General features: G+C 43.4%; 1 pseudogene; it reads right to left on the bottom strand.

Moving 5' to 3' along the window:
* Window positions 1-17,556: 17,556 nt before the first annotated feature.
* LOC100449927 (protein FRG2-like-1) lies at window positions 17,557-20,170 on the bottom strand (annotated as a pseudogene).
* Between the last annotated feature and the right edge of the window lie 1,712 nt (window positions 20,171-21,882).

The following is a 21,882-nucleotide window of genomic DNA, read 5'->3' as shown; positions in this document are numbered from 1 at the left end:
CCACAGCCTCAATCTCCCAGGCTCAAGCAATCCTCCCACCTCAGCCTCCTGAGTAGCTGGAAGCACAGGCATATGCCATTATGCCCAGCTAATTTTTTTATTTTATATTTTGTAGAGACATGGTCTCCCTATATTACCCAGACTGGCCTTGAACCCCTAAACTCACTCAATCATCCCACCTCAGCCTTCCCAAATGCTAAAATTATAGGCATTAACCACCATGCCTGACCCATATTTTAATATTTTAAAATTTAGTGAAACCTGTTCTGTGTTCTAGCTGGTCATCTACCCAGGAGAATGTTTCATGACCTATTGAAAATATTGTGTATTGTGATGTTATTGTGTGGAGTAGTTTTTTTCTTTTCTTTTCTTTTTCCACTTCAATTCACTGTGACTAGTATTTTCTATATATTTTTCGGGTTTACGCTGTTTGCTGTGTTATTCAAATCCTCTGTTCTCATGTTAACATTCTGTCTGGTTTTATTGTTCATTACTGATAGTGGGGTAATTATGTCTTTTACTATATTTGCATAGCTATTTCATTTTTCATTTGGTCAATGTTAGCTTTATACATTTGGGAACCCTGATGTGAAGTGTGCATATATTTATTACTAATACAGCTTTCCAAGTGAATCGACACTTCTATCATTATATCATGTCTTTCTTTGTCTCTTGTTTCAGTTTTGCCTTAATGTGTATTTTGCATAATTATGCATATTTGCATAATTATGACCCATCTTGCTGTCATTTGGTTGTAATTTTCCTAGAAGGTATTTTTCATACTTTAGTATTTAGTATTTAGGTATTTTTCATACCACTTTTAGCCTATCTGTTTGCTTAGATCTAAAGTGAGTTTCTTATAGACAGTAGAAAATAAATCTTGTTTTTTTAAATCTCTTTATCCAATTTACATAGTTTTATTGAAAATTTTACTCCATGTATATATTCATTTTAATTCTGAAAAGAATGGACTATTTCCATTTTGTTAATGGTTCTATTTCTTTCTCATAGCTATTTTCTCCTCTTTTCTGCTCTTGGTGCCTTCCTTTGTGTTTAATTGATTTTTATGGTGACGTGTTTTTATTTATTTATATTTTAATTTGCCAGGGCCAAATTGCAAGATAAAAGGTTTGCTTTTAATCTGTTCTCTTGACATCTAAACTCTGGAGATCAAGGTTATGGACAGATCTAAAAACACGAGGTTTCTCGCTTCTGGGGCCCCATCTTTTTTGGACTGCTGTCTGATCTCTGGAGAAGTGATGAGTCCACACCAAGCAGCAGTGGACAGCAGTGTTCTACCTGTGAACACTTTCCTGTAGGCCCTACTGTCTCTCAGGGCACCACCTCTCTTACCCTTGAAACAGGAAAGATATTGGCAGAGAAGGGGCATTCCCTCCCATTTGGCAGAAAAGGAGAGTTCAGGCCCTTTACCTCCCTATGTTCAGAAAAGTCAGAGCCCTCTGAGATGCACTTGCAATGTGGCAGCCACTGGCCACAGGGGATACTGAGCACCTGTATTGTGCACAGTATGAACTGAAATATGCTAGGGAAAAATATAAGAATGTATTTTAAAGATTTATAAATACATATGTCTTTAATAATTCTGATTATATGTTAAAATATTTTGGATATATTGGTTTAAGTTATTAAAATCAATTTCACTCTTTTTTTTCTTTATGTTGCTACTAGAAAATTTTATTTGACACACATGGCTCACATTTTACTTATATCGCACATTGCTGCAATAGAAAATTGCCTATTTTCAAAGCTCGGGCTGCCTCAAAAGCCAAGAGGCCAGAAAGATTGTAAAACCTAAAATTTAAAAATAATTGTCATTGGCCAGGCACGGTGGCTCATGTCTCTAATCTCAGCATTTTGGAAGTCTGAGGCGAGCAGATCATTTGAGCTCAGAAGTTCACAACCATCCTGATCAACATGGTGAAACCCTGTCTACCAAAAACACAAAAATTTTTCAGGTGAGGTGGTGGGTGCCTGTAATCCCAGCTACTCGTGAGGCTGAGGCAGAAGAATTGGTTGAACCTGGGGAGTGAAGTTTGCTATGAACCAAGATTGCAACACTGTACTCCAGCCTGAGTGACAGAGTGAGACTGCCTCAAAAAAATAAAAATAAAAATAAAAATAATTGTCATTATATTGTTTTCATTTTGAATAATACATATACACATGCACACACAAACACACGCAACTCTGTCTTCTACACACACACACAGTAAGGGATTGAGAGAGAGAAAGGGAGGGGATCTTGCTCTGTCACTCAGGCTAGAGTGCAGTAGCCTGATCTCAGCTTACTGCAGCCGCTACATCCCAGGCTCAAGTGACCCTCCCACCTCAGCCTCCCAAGTAGCTGGAACCACAGACATGCACAACCATGTCTGGCTAATATTTTCATTTTTTTGTAGAAAAGGTGGGGGACATGGTGCTCACACTATATTGCTAAGGCTGGTCTCAAATTCCTGGTTTCAAGAGCTCCTCCCCTTTCTGAAGGGGGCCAGCACCTCCACACCTGTGGGTATTTCTCATCAGGTGGGACAAGAGACTGAGAAAAGAAATAAAACACAGAGACAAAGCATAGAGAAAGAACAGTGGGCCCAGGGGACCAGCGCTCAGCATACGGAGGACCCGCACTAGCGCCAGCCTCTGAGTTCCCTCAGTATTTATTGATCATTATTTTTACTATCTTAGTGAGGGGAATGTCATAGGGCAACAGGTGGGGAGAAGGTCAGCAGGGAAATGTGAGCAAAGGAATCTGTATCATGAATAAGTTTAAGGAAAGGTACTGTGCCTGGATGTGCACATAGGCTAGATTTATGTTTCACTTTACACAAACATCTCAGTGTAGCAAAGAGTAACACAGCAGTATTGCTGCCAGCATATCTCGTCTCCAGCCACAGGATGGTTTTCTCCTATCTAAGAATAGAATGGATGGGAATGGTCGGGTTTACACAGGGACATTCCATTCCCAGGGATGAGCAGGAGACAGACACCTTCCTCTTATCTCAACTGCAAAGAAGCCTCCCTCTTTCACTACTCCTCCTCAGCAAAGACCCTTCATGGGTGTCGGGCTGGAGGATGTAAGGTTTTTTTCTTTCCCACCAGGCCATATCTCAGGCTGTCTCAGTGCGGGGAAACCTTGTACAATACCCAGGCTTTCTTGGGCAGAGGTCCCTGTGGCTTTCTGCAGTACATTGTGTTCCTGGTTAATAGAGAATGGAGAATGGTGATGACTTTACCAGGCATAGTGCCTGCAAACATATTGTTAACAAGGCACATCTTGCACAGCCCTAAATCCCTTAAACCTTGATTCAATACAGCACATGTTTCTGTGAGCACAGGGCTGGGGCTAAAGTTACCGATTAACAGCATCTCAAAGCAGAACAATTTTTCTTAGTACAGATCAAAATGGAGTTTCTTATGTCTTCCTTTTCTACATGGACACAGTAACAATCTGATCTGTCTTTTCCCCACAAAACCCAAATTGCTAAATATGTGAGATTGAATACAAAGCTCACAAAGGAGGTTTTTATTCAGTGTGAGAATTCAGAGAACATAAAGTTGCAAAGGCTGAAGCAAATGTGTGGAATGAATTTTGAGGGACAATACTCACAGGAGTGCTTTCCACTTTCATCAGTTGACTCATATAATCTTACTATTGGAGAAACTGCCTCTAATTTTAGATACTGGTTCATAGCAGATGCTGAATGAACCAGCAGCAGGTACATATGCAGGAGAACTGCTAAAGAGCATATTGTTTCCTGGCTGATGACATGATAGTGTCTTTCATAGGCTACTCCCAATATTGAATAATGATGGCAGAGTTCAGTGAAGTGGAGCCCCAGGCCTGCCAATCCCATGCTCCTGGCAAGCAGCATCATCTCCCCTGAGCACTGTGACATAGGCATGCCATTGACACCCATCTAGCTGCTGTTCATCTCCACATACTAAGTTGCTGTTCACTTTGCAGTGGAACTCCACCTTGCTGCATCTGGTTGGCCAGAAGCCCTGTGGGTGGAATGGGATGGTCAGGAGAGTACATTGACAGAATAGATGAGAGCTCAGAGGCTGCCCACCTTCCTACCCCCGCCCATGGGTCACAGCCCTCACCCAGCTGTTCAGCGTGCATGTCTTCTGAAGGCTGCTGCACTTGTTCTCCATCACAGGTGGGGTGACAGCAGTCTGAGGGCACCACACTTTATGACCAGACTCTACTGCTAGTGCCACAGCTCCAGGGGGAAGTGCGGGTGAATGCAGGATAGGTCCCACCTTCCACATTCAGGCCACACTCCCACCAACATCCAGGCCCATCTTGATGTCCTGATGTGATGCTCTCCTTAGAACTCTTGTGGTTCTTCAACCAGGAGATGGAGAGAGTGGGGTTGCCAGTAGCCAAGCAGTGAAAGTTTGGGTGGCCAGCATGGTTGGCAGTTTCCTGTCTATCCACTGGGGCCAAGTCCAGGAAGAGGCCTCTGCTGGTGGAAGTGAATTTGAGGGCCATAGCTGAGGTGAGGAGCAGAGACCCATCTGACCAGAACTCCAATTCAAGGCAACCCCTACCTACCCCCAGCTTCAGTTTTCCCTCCTGTATAGGGAGAGTATTGGCCTTCCAAGGACCTCTGCCTTGGCTGCTTGAGGCTCCCAGGAGCTTCAACATGATGTCCCCACCCAGTCATGCCCAGAGCTGGGCCATGTGTCCCCTCCCATTTCCTCTGCTTCCGCCAAGTGGCTGCACCTGCTGAGAGGCTGGGGTGCTTCTTCCTGGCCAGAAAGCCTCAGAGCATAAAGGAGTCTCCTGGGGAGTCCCCACCAGCCCAGGGAAGCACATTGGTAGAGCCCACCAGGAAAGAGGCCCAGCAGGTAGCCCAACAAAGTGAAAGAGCCAGGACAGGCATTGGGAGCAGTTTATCAGGAGGGAAAACCCAGCACCTTGCAGAGCTGGAAGCCTCAGAAGCAGCTGATAAGCCTTGGCCCACAAGCCTCTGAGCCCCTAAGCCACACCCTGCAGAGCTCCAGGGCCCAGCGGGCACTGGTGAGGATGGCCATCTGGAGGCATCAGCTCTTTTTTGTCCATGAGTTTTTCTTTTTTCTTGGGACTGGTGTGGGTCTGCCTTCCTGCCTGGACTCATGGGTAGGCTGGATTGCCTTACCCCCAGGAGAGAGGCACCAGGGGCCCAGGAAAGAGGAAGGAGACAGCCCCTTCCCCACAGTGACCTGCTGGCCATTCATATGCAGCAATAGGCCCATCTCTCAGAGGAGGATGCTGAGGCACAGGTGGGAGCTGTGTAGACAGACACTGAGAAAAGGCACCTCTCACAGCTCTGAGCTGTCCTCCAGGCCTCCAGGGGTGGGGAAAGGAGGCCCCTGAATGATGAAGATAGCTCAGTGGGGTATGGCAGAGGCTGTTCCCAAGACAAGGAGATGGCTAGGACAACGCTGCTCACTTCTCGACTGTGCCTTCTGAAAATGGCCCTTCAGTTACCCCCGCAGCTTCAGCCTGCATCTTCCTGGAACGGCCAGGTAGGCAGAGGCAAGGAGAGACTCAGTGCGACAGTCCTAGGGCATGTGGGCAGAGGCAGAGGCCAATGGGGAAGGTGAGCAGAAATTTTCATCCTCTTCTTGGGTCTGCCCCTCTCCTGCCTCTGGCTCCCTGGCTGATTCTCCCTCACTTTCTTGCCTGCTCACCCCAGAGGTCCCAAGGGCTCAGCCCACCACCATTGGTCCCCAGGTTGTAGCTGCCCCTTCCATTTCCATCCCACGAGGACCCTCATCTGCATGAGCACACCTCTGGGCTCCTCTGAAACCAGAAGCCGCTACCTCCCTGACAGACCCCTCCACCCTCCACTGTTCCAGGCCAGAATGCCTGGGCATTGTCCCCCTGACTGCTCTCTCACACTCACAGCCCATCCCCCTAAAATGCTGTTGACACCCCTTTTACAGCCCCCACAGCCATCTTCCCCTCTTGCTGGGCTGTAGCTTTCATCTCCTGGTGTTTTAACTCCTCCGTTCATCTGTCCCACAGCAGCCACCTGAGTCCCCACCGACTGCTGTGCTCACACCTGCAGTAGCCACCTCACCCAGAGCCAAATCAAAGTCTCCACAGGCCAGTCTTGACCTCCTCACTGCTACTGGAAACCTAGGGGCCTGTGCCTTAATCTCCTCATCTGCAGCATGGGTGTCTCCTCCCACCCCCAGCCTGCCTCCCAGAGCCCAGGACAAAGCATCCAGGGCCATCTGGATGGCCAAGCCCCACCTTCACCCTGAGGGGATGCAAACCATTGTGTGACCCCAGGGAGGTCATCCCCATGCTCAGTCGCTCCCCTGCCACTCGAGGGCAGGGCTAGTTGGAAGGGAAGCAGGCCCAACCCCTGGTCAGCCTGTGTGCCTAGAATCTGGTCTCGCCTGTGTGTTAGCTTGGTCCCCCCATCTTCCTCACCTCCCAGGGATGGAGCATCTGCAATGCAGGAGAGGGTGGGAGTGGGCAGTGGCTGCAGGATGGCCCACGTCCAGATGCCTGCTGCTTCTCAGCTGGGGGCAGCAGCTTTCTGTCTGAAACTCAGTCTTTGATCTGCCCCAGGAGAACCCCAGGTGCCCCTCACAGGTGGGGCTGGAACCCCTTTTCAGGCATTATCTCCTGCGGTAACCTCCTGTTGACCAGTGATCAGGGAGACCCTCAGAGGAGGTGTGCAGCAGCCACACCTCCTGAGACCTCCAGAAGCTCCTGGCCATGCATCCACTCAGGGAACTCAGTGGCCCTGGTCCCCTCCATCAAGCCTCATGCAGCCCCAAGGCACTCACGGTGGGGCATGTGGCTCACACCCGTAATCTCCACACTTTGGGAGACTGAAGAGAGAGAATTGCTTGAGCCCAAGAGTTCACGACCATCCTGGGCAACATGGCAAAACCCCATCTCTACAAAAAATTTATTAAAAATTAGCTGGCCATGGTGGTACATGCCTGTAGTCCAAGCTAGGAGGCTGAGGTGGAAGGATCACTTGAGCCCAGGAGGTCAAGGCTGCAGTGAGCCATGACAGTGCCACTGCACTCCAGCCTGAGTGACAGACTGAGACCACATCTTAAAAGAAAAAAAAGCACTCACCTCTCACATAGACAACGAACAGGCACAGCATGCATGGGGTGAGCCCTGGCAGCTGTAGGTTCCAGTGTCCTGCTGAGAGGCATCCAGCAGCCACAGCTGCTGGGGTCCCACAAAGATATGATCCAGGAAACTAGTCCTGTGCCATTGTTGACTAAGAGAGTGGCTTCATCAAACAAACTGCGAAGATGACCAACTACTCTTGTTGGCTGGGCTCAGGCCTGGGACCTCTGCAAGTCAGATGGGTGACTGGGAGGCAGGTACCCCAAGGCCAGCACAATGAGGCTCAAAACCCCCGTGAGAGGCAAAGTGACACCCTTGCTTTACTGACACACCAGTATGCATCTGAGACTTAATAGGTGCTCAATAAACATTAGTAGATGAATGAATGCTCATTAGTTTGGACAGTACAATTTTGTGTACGGTACTCCAAGAGAAGACTGATACAGTAGTCCCCCATTATCTGCTGTTTTGCTTTCTGTGGTGTCAGTTACCTGCAGTCTGAAAATACTATGTAGAAATTTCCAGAAGTAAATAACTCAAATTTTAAATTGCTGATCAATTCTGAGTAGCTTGATGAAATCTCACACACACCTGGGATGTGAGTCATCTCTTTGTCCAGTATTTTCACTCTGTATCCGCTACCTGCCTGTTAGTCACTTTAGTAGCTGTCTCAGTTATCAGATCAACTGCTGTGTTATTGTAGTGCATGGGTTCAATGAACCCTTATTTTTCTTCATAATGATTCCAAAGCACAGAGTAGTGATACTGGCAATTCAGATATACCAAAGAAAAGCCATAAAGCACTTTTATTAAAAATGAAAACCCAAAAGTTCTCAACTTAATGAGGAAAGAAAAACAATCTTGTAGGTTGAGGATGGTAATGTCTATTGTAAGAACTGTTCTTCTAGTGGTGAAATTGTGAAGAACAAAAAGAAATTTGTGCATAGTATATGTAAGGTGTGGTACTATCCTTAGTTTCAGGCATTCAGTGGGGGCCTTTGAACAGACATAGTCCCTGCAGATGGGGGAATACTGTACTTGACTTTCTTAGTTTCATCTGTTGTCAACAGTAGAAACATACAGCTATGGACAAAATGTTTATTGTCTCACTTGGGAGCAAACTTTGTGAGACTGAGTGGGCTTCTATTGGTTAAACAAGCAAAATGAAGCAGCCTTGCATGTGGGGGACAACCTGCTCATTCCACTGTCTCTGTGGGTCTACAGCTGCCACCTTCGCCCCTCCCCTCATCTTTCAAAGTCCTGGCGTGGACAGAACACAACCCACACACTGCTCAGAGCCTTAGGGACTTTCCTGGAGCCACTAGTTTAACGTAAAAACCCAAATAAAGCTGAAGCAAGAGTCAGTTGGCTACAAAACTGGAGAAACGTGTGGAAGAATGAAGACTGTCTGAGGGCCTTTGGATATCTCTGAAGGTTTTGTTGTAGTGCCTGAGCTGATGTCCCATTAGTATTGAGGATATTAATAATAACAAAAAAGATATTAATAATAATACTAATAATAATTCATGCCAGCTACCCAGCATGTGCCAGGACTTGCATTTATTTCATGAGTGTGACTCAGTAGAATTGTCAAGACAGATCTAGGAGGTGGGTGCCCTTATCCCCACTGCACCAGAGGCTGACCTCACCCAGGACAGATGCAACAGGTCTCCATCGAGGTCACACAGGTGCTATGCTGCAAAGCCCCACCAACCTCACCACCACACTTGTGTTTCTACAGCATCATGCCTCTTCCCATTTGGGAATTTCCATGCTCCAGGTCTGGGTGTCAGTGCTAAAATGACCCAGAAGGAGGAGTGTGTCAGTACTTCTGAGGATGCCCAGGCTTCACCAAGTTTCCTGATCCATGCTTTTAGGAAAATACTAGATCACTTGAATGTTCTCCCAAAGCCGGTTCTCCCATTCATTCCTATCTTATGAAAGGGCCCCACCATATCTCTGGAAATTCTCCTGACTTGACTAACATGTAGCAGTACTCTGGAAGACCCTTTTCCCTTTCATGCAACAAACGAACAGGTCCTATAGCCTCGTGCTCAAATATGTCCGCAATCGACCTCGTTCATTGATTCCACATCACTCAGTCTAAGCCAACATCACTTTCACCTGACCTGTAACAAAAGGCTCCTTGTTTCCATATTTGCCCCCTTGAGAATGCATTCTCCATAAAGCAACTGAAAAAAAACTTTTGAAGATCTGAATCTGATCATGCCTCTTGCTTAAAACCCTCCAATGGCTTCTCACCACACAGGGAACGAAATCACAGCCAGGTTTATATGTCTTACCAAGACTCTGTGAGTTAAGCTCCTCCCCTTGCTTTCTGTGCCCCCTCCCCCATGCAACTGGTCTGTGGTTTCTCAAACTCACCCTGTTCACTCCTGTTTCAGGACCCTTGCTCAGTAGAATTCTTTGCCTAGAATTTTATTCCCAGGATCTTTGCATGTCATTCCCTCTGTTGCTAGGTTACCGGGATCTCAATGTAAACATTACATCCTGACGGAGGCTTCTGTGAGCTGAATGTGTGCTTCCCAAAATTCATATGTTGACACTGTCACCCCCAGTACCTAAGAATGTGACTACATTTGGAGATAGAGTCATCAAAGAGGTAATTACATTAAAATTAGGTATTTGGGGGTAGAGGTGGGGTGATGAGGAGATGGTCATGTTATACAAAATTTCAGTTAGACAGGAGGAATAAGTGCAACAGATCTATTGCATTTGGTGACTACAGTTAATGTAATCTGTTCTTGAACATTGCTAACAGAAGATTTTGAATGTTCTCACAACAACCACAACAAAAAGATGGGTATGTGAAGTAACAAATATGCCAATTAGCTTGGGTTAACCATTGTACACCGTGTGCATATTTCAAAACAGTACCATAAATGTAGAAAATTTTTATCAGTTACAATAAAAAAAGGTTTTAAAATGAGGACCTTAGGGTGGACCGTAATCCAATGTAACTGATATCTCCATTAAAGAGGAGATAAGGATACAAATGTGTACACACAGAGAAATGGCCACGTGAGGACACAAGGAGAAGGCGGCCACTTACAACCCCAGGAGAGAAGCCTCCAGGGAAGCCCACCCTGCCCACATCTTGACCTTGGACTTCTTTCTCCAGATAAAATCCTTCATCCTCTTTTGTCAGAAGGAAGCTTCTGATCCTGAATACTCTCCAAATGCTGGAAGGTACAAAGGTGAGGGGACAGCACAGACCTCAGGGTGAAAAGTTTAGAGAATAACATCTTCCCATTCCCCTATCCTATCCCCTACACACACCTGTGCCAGCCTTTAATTGGTCTTTTGTAGTCCCCTGCCCTGGGGATAGTGTAACTTGTTAATCTGTGTTTATGTAGAGGATAAACATAAAACAAAGGTAAACAATAAAATAAAAGCAAACAGCAAAACTCAACTGATAGTGTTTGGGCAGGATGACAGTGAAGGCAGGAAGATCACATAACAGCAGAGGTGGAGCTCTTGGAGCTAAATTAATGTCCTGTTGTGTTTCTACATCAGAATCTATAGGAGCAATTTTCAGGTTTGGTGTTTTTGTCCTTGCCTGCCCCATAAGTGCCAGAGGGGATTATTCTAAACTGGGTGAGGAGCAGGTGGAGAAGTGTAAGTGAGATAATCTTCCCTGCCATTTGCCACAGCCGCAAGGCGGAATTTATCATGAGTGCCTCTACCCTCTGATGTCTAAAAAGTTCAACTCTGTAGGTGAGGTTCTGTTCGCTGCCAATTTGGAAGCATCTGCCTTCATATTCCTGTCTAGAATGGTAACATCTCTTTGTCAGTAGCTGATAAAATTCCCAAAATCCCATAGTCCTGTTTTCCAGTTAAAATTCACTGGAACTATGTGTGTAAATTTACATAGCTCAGTTCTTCCAGCAGCCAAGGAACACTTGATATTGTTTTCATTTGAAGCATCTGAGAGAGGGAGTCAGCCTCCACCTAGAGGTGGCCCTTGGAGTTTTTGACACATAGTCTCCCTGACACTGCTACACACACTAATTTGAAAGTCAGTGACAAACTTACTACAAAGCTCCTGTCAAATTGAATCCTGACACATCAAGGGCTTGGGGCTTCCTACCTTGATATTCCAATTTTGAAGTGAGTAAATTTGAATTTTATGAGACATCAGAAGGTCACTTAGAATATAACATATTCCAAAAGAAAATTGGAATGCTACAGGAACATTAGCTGTAAAAGAAAAATTATGTTCTTTGGTGAAAACGTTATGCCCCTTGACATTGTTTTGCTGTGTCCCCACCCAAATCTCATCTTGAATTTTAGCTCCCATAATTCCCAAGTGTAGTCAGAGGGACCTGGTAGAAGATACATGAATCATGGGGGCAGTTTTTTCCACACTGTTCTCATGGTAATGAATAAGTCTCAAGAGACCTGATGGTTTTATAAGGAGAAACCCTTTTCACTTTACTTTACTTTCACTCTCTCTTATCTTGTCTGCCGCCATGTGAGACATGCTTTTCACCTTTTGCCACTGTTGTGAGGCCGCCCCAGCCATGTGGAACTGTGAGTCCATTAAAACTCTGTCTTTTGTAAATTGCCCAGTCTTGGGTATGTCTTTCTCAGCAGTGTGATAACAAACTAATACACTGCCCTCCACTGTTCGAAGCCAAACTACTGGCTCTATAGGGTCTTCAATTCACTGAATATTTCCTAAATGCCTGGCCCTAATTCACTGACAAGTCAAGGAAGCTGCCACCTTTTGGTGGACACTGGGCTACTGTGGATGCCTAGCCTTAGTGCCAGTCACACAGAACCTGAAGCAGGGGTGGTTGCTCCACTTAACTGTAAGAGCTCAGGGTTTTGGGTCATTGCCCATGTTCTATTTGGTCTTCCACATTAAAACCGAAGGCTATATGATTGATGACATCCTTTTTTCGGCTTCAAACCAGAATGAATTTCAGCTGCTGATCTGTCAGGTAATTTATTTAGGAGTCTACAGTAAGGGTCTGTTCTCTGAAAATACTAACCACAATTAAGCCAAGAACCAAGTCTGAATCCATGTGTAATGCAGAGGTCATCACTGCATCCCAGACTTGTGGTTCTTGGTGAAAGTTGACCTATTTGTCTCATGATTTAGAAGGCCCCAGACCGTTCCAGCATTGGCCTTTGGCCCACTTCCTGTGGTATCAATCATGGCTCACCACTATTGACACCTTTAGCATAATAGTCAGCTGACACCAGCCACACCATGTGTCCCTTGAAGCTCATTCATGTAACCTTTTAGGCCTTTGAGACCACTTGCATTTTAATCACATTGTAGCTTTTATCACTAAGTCTATTAACATGGCCCAACTGTTTGATTTTACTTCCTTTTTTTCTCTTGGTGCACGAATGTTGGCTAGGTAATTTGTTGATTGAATGTGACTGGCCCCTTAGAACCCAAAAATCTCTTCTTCACTGACTCCAAGATGAAGAGAACATCATTGAGGTCTATAGGCATCCATTTTCAAGATTTGAGATTTCTCACTGACCACTCCTGGACAAGATGTGTCTTTTTTTTCCTTAACTGCAACCCCAGCCTAATCTGGTTTCTACATTCTCTGAATTGCAGTCCAGCCCAAAGAGGGGTTGTGTTATTCAACTTAGTTACGGTTAACTTTTATATGGAAGTTCTTATGTCCATATCATCTGGCTCCACTAGAAAAAAATGACTAGAATACAGAATAGGTGACTAGACGAGAAAAAGTAACTATTTTAAATTATAGGTACTGGAATAGAACACACCAATTTTGTGTGATGTAGAGGGAGGACAAAAACCCCAAACCTAAAAATGAACAAATTAGACCCCACAAAGTACAGAAATGGAGGGATGTTAGTAATATTTTGTCTGTCTGAACTATCCCTAGTGAGACACAGTGAAGAGTTGGGGAATCCTATTGGGCCAGGAGGAGGAGTAATGTTAGTTGGACCAAGTGGTAGAACAGGACCTGTGGGTTCGGCCTCTCTTGGGAATTCCATTCCTCCGTGATGTAGGCATGGAATCCCAGGGAGCATCCTGCACTCTCAGTGTCCAGCTGTCTGAGGCCACAGTTGTTTCTGATGATAGAGAACAATTGCTTTTTTCCTGAGAAGACTTAGCACCCCATGGCTGAGGTAAGCTGGATTCCATAGAACATTGATTCAATTTTCTCCTTCCTCTGTGAGCTGCAGTTCCTTTGATTTTTCATCTAGACATGAAATTACATTTGTCAATATTTGTGTAAAATAGAGATATAAATCTGGCAAGTAGACCCTTAGATGCAGCCCTCAGCAGAAATTCTTGCCTGTTTCTCTTCTCACTTTTATTCAGTTATTGACACAGAAAGTTGCCCTGACATGTGGTCTCTCCGTGGTAATTAGAACATTGTACTTCTAGAGAAGCTGATGGGACAGGCAGGGCTTAGAGTGAGAATGGAAGCTTCTGTCCAAATATCCCAGTCTATCTGTGTGTGTTAGGTGGACTCAAGAAAGATCCAGAGCCCTGGAAAGGATCATTAAGAGAAAACAAAATCCCTGTAAATTAGGGTACTAGGGTACATGTTCTTCAGTCACCTTCAGAATCAGATGCTCAGGGCTGAGCCTCTGTGGGAGGGTGCAGAGCAGCGCATGCCTGAGAAAGCCTCTAATCATCTGTGAGTGATGAGGCCCTGACTCAGGGAGAAGTTCTGTATCTGACAGAACATGATGCTTCTGTGAGTGTGAGATTGAGTGCCCTTCCTCAGCAGAGCACCACTGAGTGAATAATTGTTTTAGAATCAAGCATATGGAAGCCAATTTTATTTTGAATTTCTCAAAGACAGAAACAGAAAAGATATTTTTCCACTTTGAAATTGAGTAAGAGTGTCAGAAACTTCAGTAAAAAAGTCACAGGAGGAAACTCTGGGGTCTTATTCATCCCCAGAGACCACAAAAATTATGGTATAACCTGTAAGAATTCACCTTGTAAAAACTTGATTGTTTCATAGTACAGATTTTTCTTTTATGTGATCTTTATTTTATTGAAGGTTATAATTAGTACATTATCTTTTACCTTTATGATAGAAACATCTGATGCCTAAACCCAAAGCCTTAGTGATGCCTACCCAACTGTAGTTTTTATTGCCAACTGACTTTTTGCTATGGTCTGAATTTGTGTTTCCTTCTAAAACCTGATTTGTAAAAATTTAATCTCTAATGTGATAGTTTTAAAACATGAAGCCTTTTGAGATGTGACTAACTCAGGAGGGCTTCATCCTCACAAATGTAATTAATACCCTGTAATAGAGGTTGAAGGTTGCACCCTTGTCCCTTCTGCCATGTGAAGACACTGCAAGAAGGCACCATGTATGAGAAACAGGACCCTCACCAGACACTGAATTTGCTGGTGTTTTCATCTTGAGCTTTCCAGCCTCCAGAAGTGTAGCCAATACATTTCTGTTATTTATACATGACCCAGTTTAATGTGTTTCATTTTAGCAGCCTGAACAAAGACACTTTCTCATGCACTGTGGTTTATTTTTGAATTTATATTTCCACTGAGCTATCCATATATTCATAAATCAACATGTCTCATAGGGTGGGATAGCAACTCTAATTGTGTTTCCAGAGTTTTCTCAGCTGTTTTTGTGTTTTCATCTATAGGAGTTTTGCAATAAAATGCCTGCTTCCAATACCAGATGGTATCTCTATTAGGACAAAATTAAATTTATGAATTACTTCTAATAAAATGATGATTGAGTAATATTGAGTTTTTCTACCTTAGAACATGATGTCATATTCCATTTGTTTATGCTGATTTTCCTATATTTCTTGGACTTTTTATCATACTTCTCATATGGTTTACAAATTTTTGTTAGACTTATGTACGGCTAATTTATTTTATTTTGTCCTTTTAAGAAGTAAACTGTAGTATAATACAAATTTTAAAAGTTTTATTGGCTGGGAATTGTAACTCATATCTGTGATTCCAGCACTCTGAGAGGCCAAGGTGAGAGGATTACTTGAGCCCAGGAGTTTGAAGCCAGCCTGGGAAACACAGTAAGACCCCATCTCTACAAAAAATAAGAAGAAATTAGCTGGGTGTGGTTGTGTATGCCTGTAATTGCAGCTACTGAAGGGGCTAAGGTGGGAGGATGGCTTGGTCTCAGATGTAAGGCTGCAGAGAGCTTTGGCTCTGTCTCTGCAATCTAGCATGGGTTACAGAGCAAGAACCTGTTTCAAAAAACATTTTCTTGAGTAAGAAGCAACTAATAAACCAAACGAGGTTTAGCATTTCAATGACAATGCGTCAGAGGTAAGAGAGCATATTGAAAAAATGCAGGAGCAAAATATTAAAATTTTTTGATTTGTTGCAATTATAAAATTGTCTTTTTTGGTTTACCTTATAGACGTATATTACTATAAGCATCTTGGGTACTTCTGATAAATAAAGTTTAAGTTCTGTTGTTGTTGTCATTTTTTAATACAAGAACTCACAAAAAATACCTCACATGGTATTTTGCTTGTTTGCAAATCAACAAGATGAGGTCACTGAGGAGGTCTAATTCTGTCTCCTCAGGAATGTTTCGAGCTTTGTCGCCCTTTTAATTTACTTTATAAATCATTTTATAATTTTTATCTCCCACCCATTCTGTAACATGTTAATTACTTTGTTGTTGTTTTTTTTTTTTTTTTTTTTTTTTTTGAGACGGAGTCTCGCTCTGTCCCCCAGGCTGGAGTGCAGTGGCGCGACCTCGGCTGACTGCAAGCTCCGCCTCCCGGGTTCACGCCAGTCTCCTGCCTCAGCCTCCTGGGTAGCTGGGACTACAGGCGCCCACCACCACGCCCGGCTAATTTTTGTTTTTTGTATTTTTAGTAGAGACGGGGGTTTCACCGTGTTAGCCAACATGGTCTGGATCTCCTGACCTCGTGATCCGCCCAAAGTGCTAGGATTACAGGCATGAGCCACCGCGCCAGGCCGTTAAGTACTTTTATACATATGTAAATATCTTTTATGGTTTCTAAGTCTATCACTAGTGAACATTGACTGTGACACAGGCATACCTTGTCTTATTGCACTTTATTGTGCTTGGATTTCTTACAAATTGAAGGGTTTTGGCAACCTTACATTGAGCAACTCTATTAACACTATTTTTCCAACATCATGTGACCTTTGTGTGTGTGTATATCTGTGTCAGCATTTTTTATTAATAAAATACAGTTTTTATTAAGGTATGTACATTGTTACTATAAACATATGCTGTTTCAGTCTTATTCTACAGTATAGTGTAAACATCACTTTTATATGCCCTGGGAAACAAGAAAAGCTGTGTGACTCACATTATTGTGATATTTGCTTTAAAACACTGCTCTAGAGCAAAAGCCATATATCTCTAAGGTATATCTGTATATTTTCATTGAATTGGCTTTAGTTACTGAAATGATAAATCACTACTATTCTTAGACTAAAACAAGAGCTGTGTAGTGTGGAAAGGTCAAAGTAAATATATAGAAGAAGTGAAGACAAAAAGTCCTCTAACTCACACATGGAGTAAATACAAATTCAGTATTGATAAAATACAAAATTATCTAAAATTGAAGATTCTCAGAAACATAAATGTTTATATCATTACATATATATAAACTATGAGGCAAAGAATAAAACAAAAATATATTTAGATGATGAAATATTTCATAATCTCACCAGAAAATACAAGAAGAAAAACTATAAAATGCAGCAATATGTAAAATGATATGTATATTACATTTAATATTCTACAGTACAGTATGATCAACTGAAATGAATAAAATGGAAGTTTATATTTAGAAAATTTAAAATGAGGCAAATATGAGTCAGGTGAAGAATAAATAAGCATGATCAATTACATTTAACATATCTGGACTTCAATTTTATGTAAAAACATTAATAATAAACACTTGTGTAGTGATTTCACCATAATTGTATTAAACTCTAAAAATGTATTGACATTTTTCCATAGGGAATACTATTAAAGGTTTGTCGATATTAGTCCTCCATGGGTTCAGCGTGGGAGAGTGAGAGGCTACAAACTTTTCTGAATTAATAGAGAAGCATATAATTTTATATTTATTTTCCTACAATTTAAAATATGCAAAGACATATGAATGATTATATTCTAATATTTGTTTGATTATATAGAAATGCATGACTCTTATCAGACATCCAAAAGACATCAAATACCTAACAAGAAATTTAAAATGTGTTTATAATCTTAGCCCTCTACAAAATGCAGGTCTCACCATTTTGAGTATGTTGTTCAAGTTTCTTTCCTATGACTGCTTCAGGTTCTGTCACGTATTAACACAGTGCATCTAAAATTGTCACTGCTGCTCATCTGGAAGAATCTGAGAAGTAGCAGGTTATTGTTCTCATTCCAAGAACTGCATTCTCTGCTGAATAGGGTCAGGGTCCACCCAGCTCAAACCTCATCTGATCCACTGACTTGCTCAGTTATCTCCTGTCCAGGCAAGGGTTGGGCTTCTCTATCCAGGACTGGATCCCCAGAGCCGGGCAGTGTGGCTGAAACAATCCAGTTCTTAGCAGGAAAGAAACAACCTGCCCGGGTGGCCATATTATAGGAGATCTGCACCTGGGCACACAGAGGCCTCCAGAACTGGGCAAGCTGAGTGAGCTGCTCCCAGGTCAGTGGAGAATGGACCTGCTGTACCAACACCTGGGAAATGTCTTTATAAATGGCCTTGGACACACCTTGCAAGGTCACCAAGCTTTCCGAAGTGAAGGCTGTTGAACTCCTGGGTCTCGAGACCTATGCCACTTGCTGCACCCAGTGCGAGCCATGAAAGGCCCTCTGTGGTGGGCATCACAGGACTCCTGGAATTCACTGATGTGCACAGTGGTGGAGTGAAGGGGGCCTGACACTCCACACCTGTCGGTATTTCTCATCAGGTGGAGGCGAGGGACTGAGAAAAGAAATAAGACACAGAGACAAAGTATAGAGAAAGAACAGTGGGCCCAGGAGACCGGTGCTCAACGTGTGAGGACCCACACTGGCGCTGGTGTCTGAGCCCCCTCAGTATTCATTGATCACTATTTTTACTGTCTTGGCGAGGGGAGTGTAGTAGGGCAGCAGGGTGAGGATGGGGAGAAGGTCAGCAGGGAAACATGTGAGCAAAGGAATCTGTATCATGAATAAGTTCAAGGAAAGCTACTGTGCCTGGATGTGCATGTAGGCTAGATTTATGTTTCATTTTACACAAACATCTCAGTGTAGCAAGGAGTAACACAGCAGTATTGCTGTCAGCATATCTCGTCTCCAGCCACAGGGCAGTTTTTCTCCTATCTCAGAATAGAACGAATGGTCGACTTTACACGGAGACATTCCATTCCCAGGGATGAGCAGGAGACAGACACCTTCCTCTTATCTCAACTGCAAAGAGGCCTTCCTCTTTCACTCCTCCTCCTCAGCACAGACCCTTCACCGGTGTCGGGATGAGGGATGTAAGGTCTTTCCTTTCCCATGAGGCCATATCTCAGGCTGTCTCAGTAGGGGGAAACCTTGGATAATACCCAGGCTTTCTTGGGCAGAGGTCCCTGCGGCTTTCTGCAGTGCATTTTCTCCCTGGTTAATAGAGAATGGCGATGATTTTACCAGGCATAGTGCCTGCAAACATATTGTTAACAAGGCACATCCTGCACAGCCCTAAATCCCTTAAACCTTGATTCAATACAGCATATGTTTCTGTGAGCACAGGGTTGGGGCTAAAGTTACAGATTAACAGCATCTTAAAGCAGAACAATTTTTCTTTGTACAGATCAAAATGGAGTTTCTTATGCCTTCCTTTTCTACATGGACACAGTAACAATCTGATCTCTCTTTCTTTTCCCCACAGTGGAGTACTTTAGTTTCTTTTTCAACATCAGGCTGTGTTCCACTCCTGGACAGGTCCCTGCAGAGAAAGCATGTGAGTGAGAAGCTCACTAGAACAGTTCCCACAGTCCCCCATTTCTGCAACCTCCCATGCACTTTCAGGTGAACCTTATTTTGTCTCTTCTTCTCCTCCATCCTGACCATCTCAGCACTTTGTTGAAGTGAAGCTTAACCCCCTGAATCTCTACATATCCTCTGAGTGCCAGGATCTCAAAAAATGTTCAAGTCACTTGGAAGCCCCTTTGCTGTTCAAGCCCTGTATAAAAGTTTCCTATTTGTTTGCCCTTTGGTGGAAAAAAAAAAAGGCAAGATTCTACCTGCTCTGTCTTGGCAGCTGTCCTTGGAACTGATTTTCCTTTTCTTGGAGTTTCCCTCATGTGAGCTCAACTCTGGTTCTGTTGATAAAATAAAAGTTTGAGTAAGTGCCTCCAAACAAACACCCTAGAAGCTTTAGTTCATCCTGGACACACAGGAGCTAAAGTTGCTACCAAAACCCAGGTGCCTTCTGTTCTTCAGCATCCAAGCTCTGTAAGGCCCTAGCTGCCAAAGAGCTCCCAGTTTTCTTCCCAGGGAAGACTGTGTTGCTGCTCTGTCTCTTTTTACATTGAGAGAGTAAAATCTTACCTGATCTGGCGGTGCTGTTTCTGGCTTTGAGCTTGGTTTCCTCATAATCCTTCTCCTCATTTAGATCGGGCTCTGATCCTAGTGCAACATGGAGTTTAAGTGACTCACCTCTCCCAGGCACAGAGTCCCATAGTCTATCTCTGACACATATTTGTGAATCAGTCTTTCAAATGAAGCTTTTCTGCCAGCGTCATGAGTGAACACATTTCTCAATCTTTCCTCGGGGCTCTAAGCCATTTCCCATTCCCAATCTCAAAATAAAATCCTACCAAAGACACACAGCTCAGTACACCTGATTCCAACACTCCTTCCAGCCTCCATAGTAACAGCTCAAGGCCTTACCTTGCCTTTGCATGTGCTTCTCACTGGAATGGGAGGAGGGGGTCTTGCCTTTTTCTTTGAGTGGTTTCTTCTCACCTGAGCCCTTTTTTGTAAAGGAGATCTGTTGGAAAGGATGCTGGACAGTGGGGCATTGAATGGAAGAGCAGGGGGGATCAGGGTCTTCATTTCCTTTTCCCATGTTCAAGCTCAAGTGAAAGGTGCTCTCTCTTATGTGTCCAGATACAGAGTGTGATTCTGGTGGACCTGCGTTTTATAAGTCCCTTGGCTGGAGTTGGCTTACTCTTATTGGCTGAACAGTTTTCTTTTTTCTGCCACTCATTAGGGCCTCAATAAGAAACCTTTCTTGCTGTCATTTTACTAGGGACGTAAACACAGTTAAGGGGAGACATTTACTGAGTCTTGTCATAGTGTCAAAAATAAAAAGAAAAATAAATAAAGCCAGGGGCACAGGAATCATGAGTTAAGGCAATCACTTTTTTTCTACTTTCTCTCCCAATTCCTACATGGAAGTATTTAAGATATTGCTTACCTTTCAAGATTCAGAATTAAATGTACCTATATTGAAATGTGTCATACATTTTGCAAAGAAAGAGAATTATATATATTGCTAAAATCATGTATATAGATGTTATAATTTCTCAAATGCTTGGAAAGTCAAATTGAAATTATGGTTGATTGTATTAGATACATACATACATAATAAAATAAAAATGTGGAGAAAAAGTAAGGACCAAATAAAATGGCCCTTTTTACCTTAACAATGGGGACAATAATTAGATTAATCACAACTGAATTGAATCGATTAGATTAGAGCTGGTGGTAACTTAATCAGCCTGTGATTAGTGAAGTAGCAAAAAGTCTAGGTAGAGAGAAAAACTTCCCCCTGTTCTCATCCTTCCTCAGTCATCCTGGGAGTTCTACCTTGTTCTGTAGAATTTATTCAGCTCCCTAGTAAAAACAGAATTGGGCCCACACAGGTAACCCAACTGACCACAAGAATAACAGCCTGGATCCCGAGCATTCAGCTTCTGTCCTCACACAACAGACACCACCTGAGTCCCATCAAAACTTGTGTTGTTGCCCAACATCCACCATCGAGACATATTCCAGAGCAGCCTCTCAAATTTGCCTAAGTGAGATAAGACACGGTATAGTGGAGCTCCAGGTTTAGGACAGCTGCCTCATCCCTTCCTACTGAGAAGTCTGTATCTGCTGTTAGAACCTTCAAACTGTAGAAGGCTTAGTGTATGTCCCAGCAAATGTCCCCTAAAATGGCTTTCTTGTTTCCCCCTCTTCTGAGAAAAGCCTGCAGGAATGAGACCTTCTGTGTTAGGGAGTACTCTGTCTCCACTCTCAAATGACTTGGTTGACTGATGAACTGATGCCCTGAGGAGGAGAAAGATTCAGAGAAGAGCCTGTGCTGGGTGGGTCTGTGTTTTTCCAGGTGTGCTGTCTGTGCAAATAGTGGAATCCAAAAAAAATCGGGTGGTAGACACACAGATGCTGCCTAATAAAATTGTCTGAATTTAAATAGGATTTAAATGGAACTTATAATATCATTATATATTGATAACATAATATATAAAATCTATTTGATATATAAACAAATTTTGATATGTTTGTAAGAATTAAAGAGGGAAGAAACATGAAAGGTGGCTTGCCAGTCGAGATAGGTTTATTTTAGAGAAAACAAACCTGAAAGGAACATCTGGCAGTTAGGTCGGAGGCACACTTTCTTACAGACAAAGAGATTTTAAGGATTCAGGGTGGGAGACTTTATCAGTGGCTTGGACTCCTTCTGTGTCTCTTTGTTGTGCTTATCCGGGAGGGAGAGTTGTGTGTCTTTTCCCATACATCTTTCTGCAGCTGCAGGCATACCCCCCGAGTCTG

The sequence above is a fragment of the Pongo abelii genome, chromosome 18 (genome assembly GCF_028885655.2).
Source record: "Pongo abelii isolate AG06213 chromosome 18, NHGRI_mPonAbe1-v2.0_pri, whole genome shotgun sequence".
In the NCBI taxonomy this organism is placed as follows: Eukaryota; Metazoa; Chordata; class Mammalia; order Primates; family Hominidae; genus Pongo; species Pongo abelii.
The sequence above is the reverse complement of the archived record's forward strand: the minus strand, read 5'-3'. Positions and strand labels throughout refer to the sequence as shown.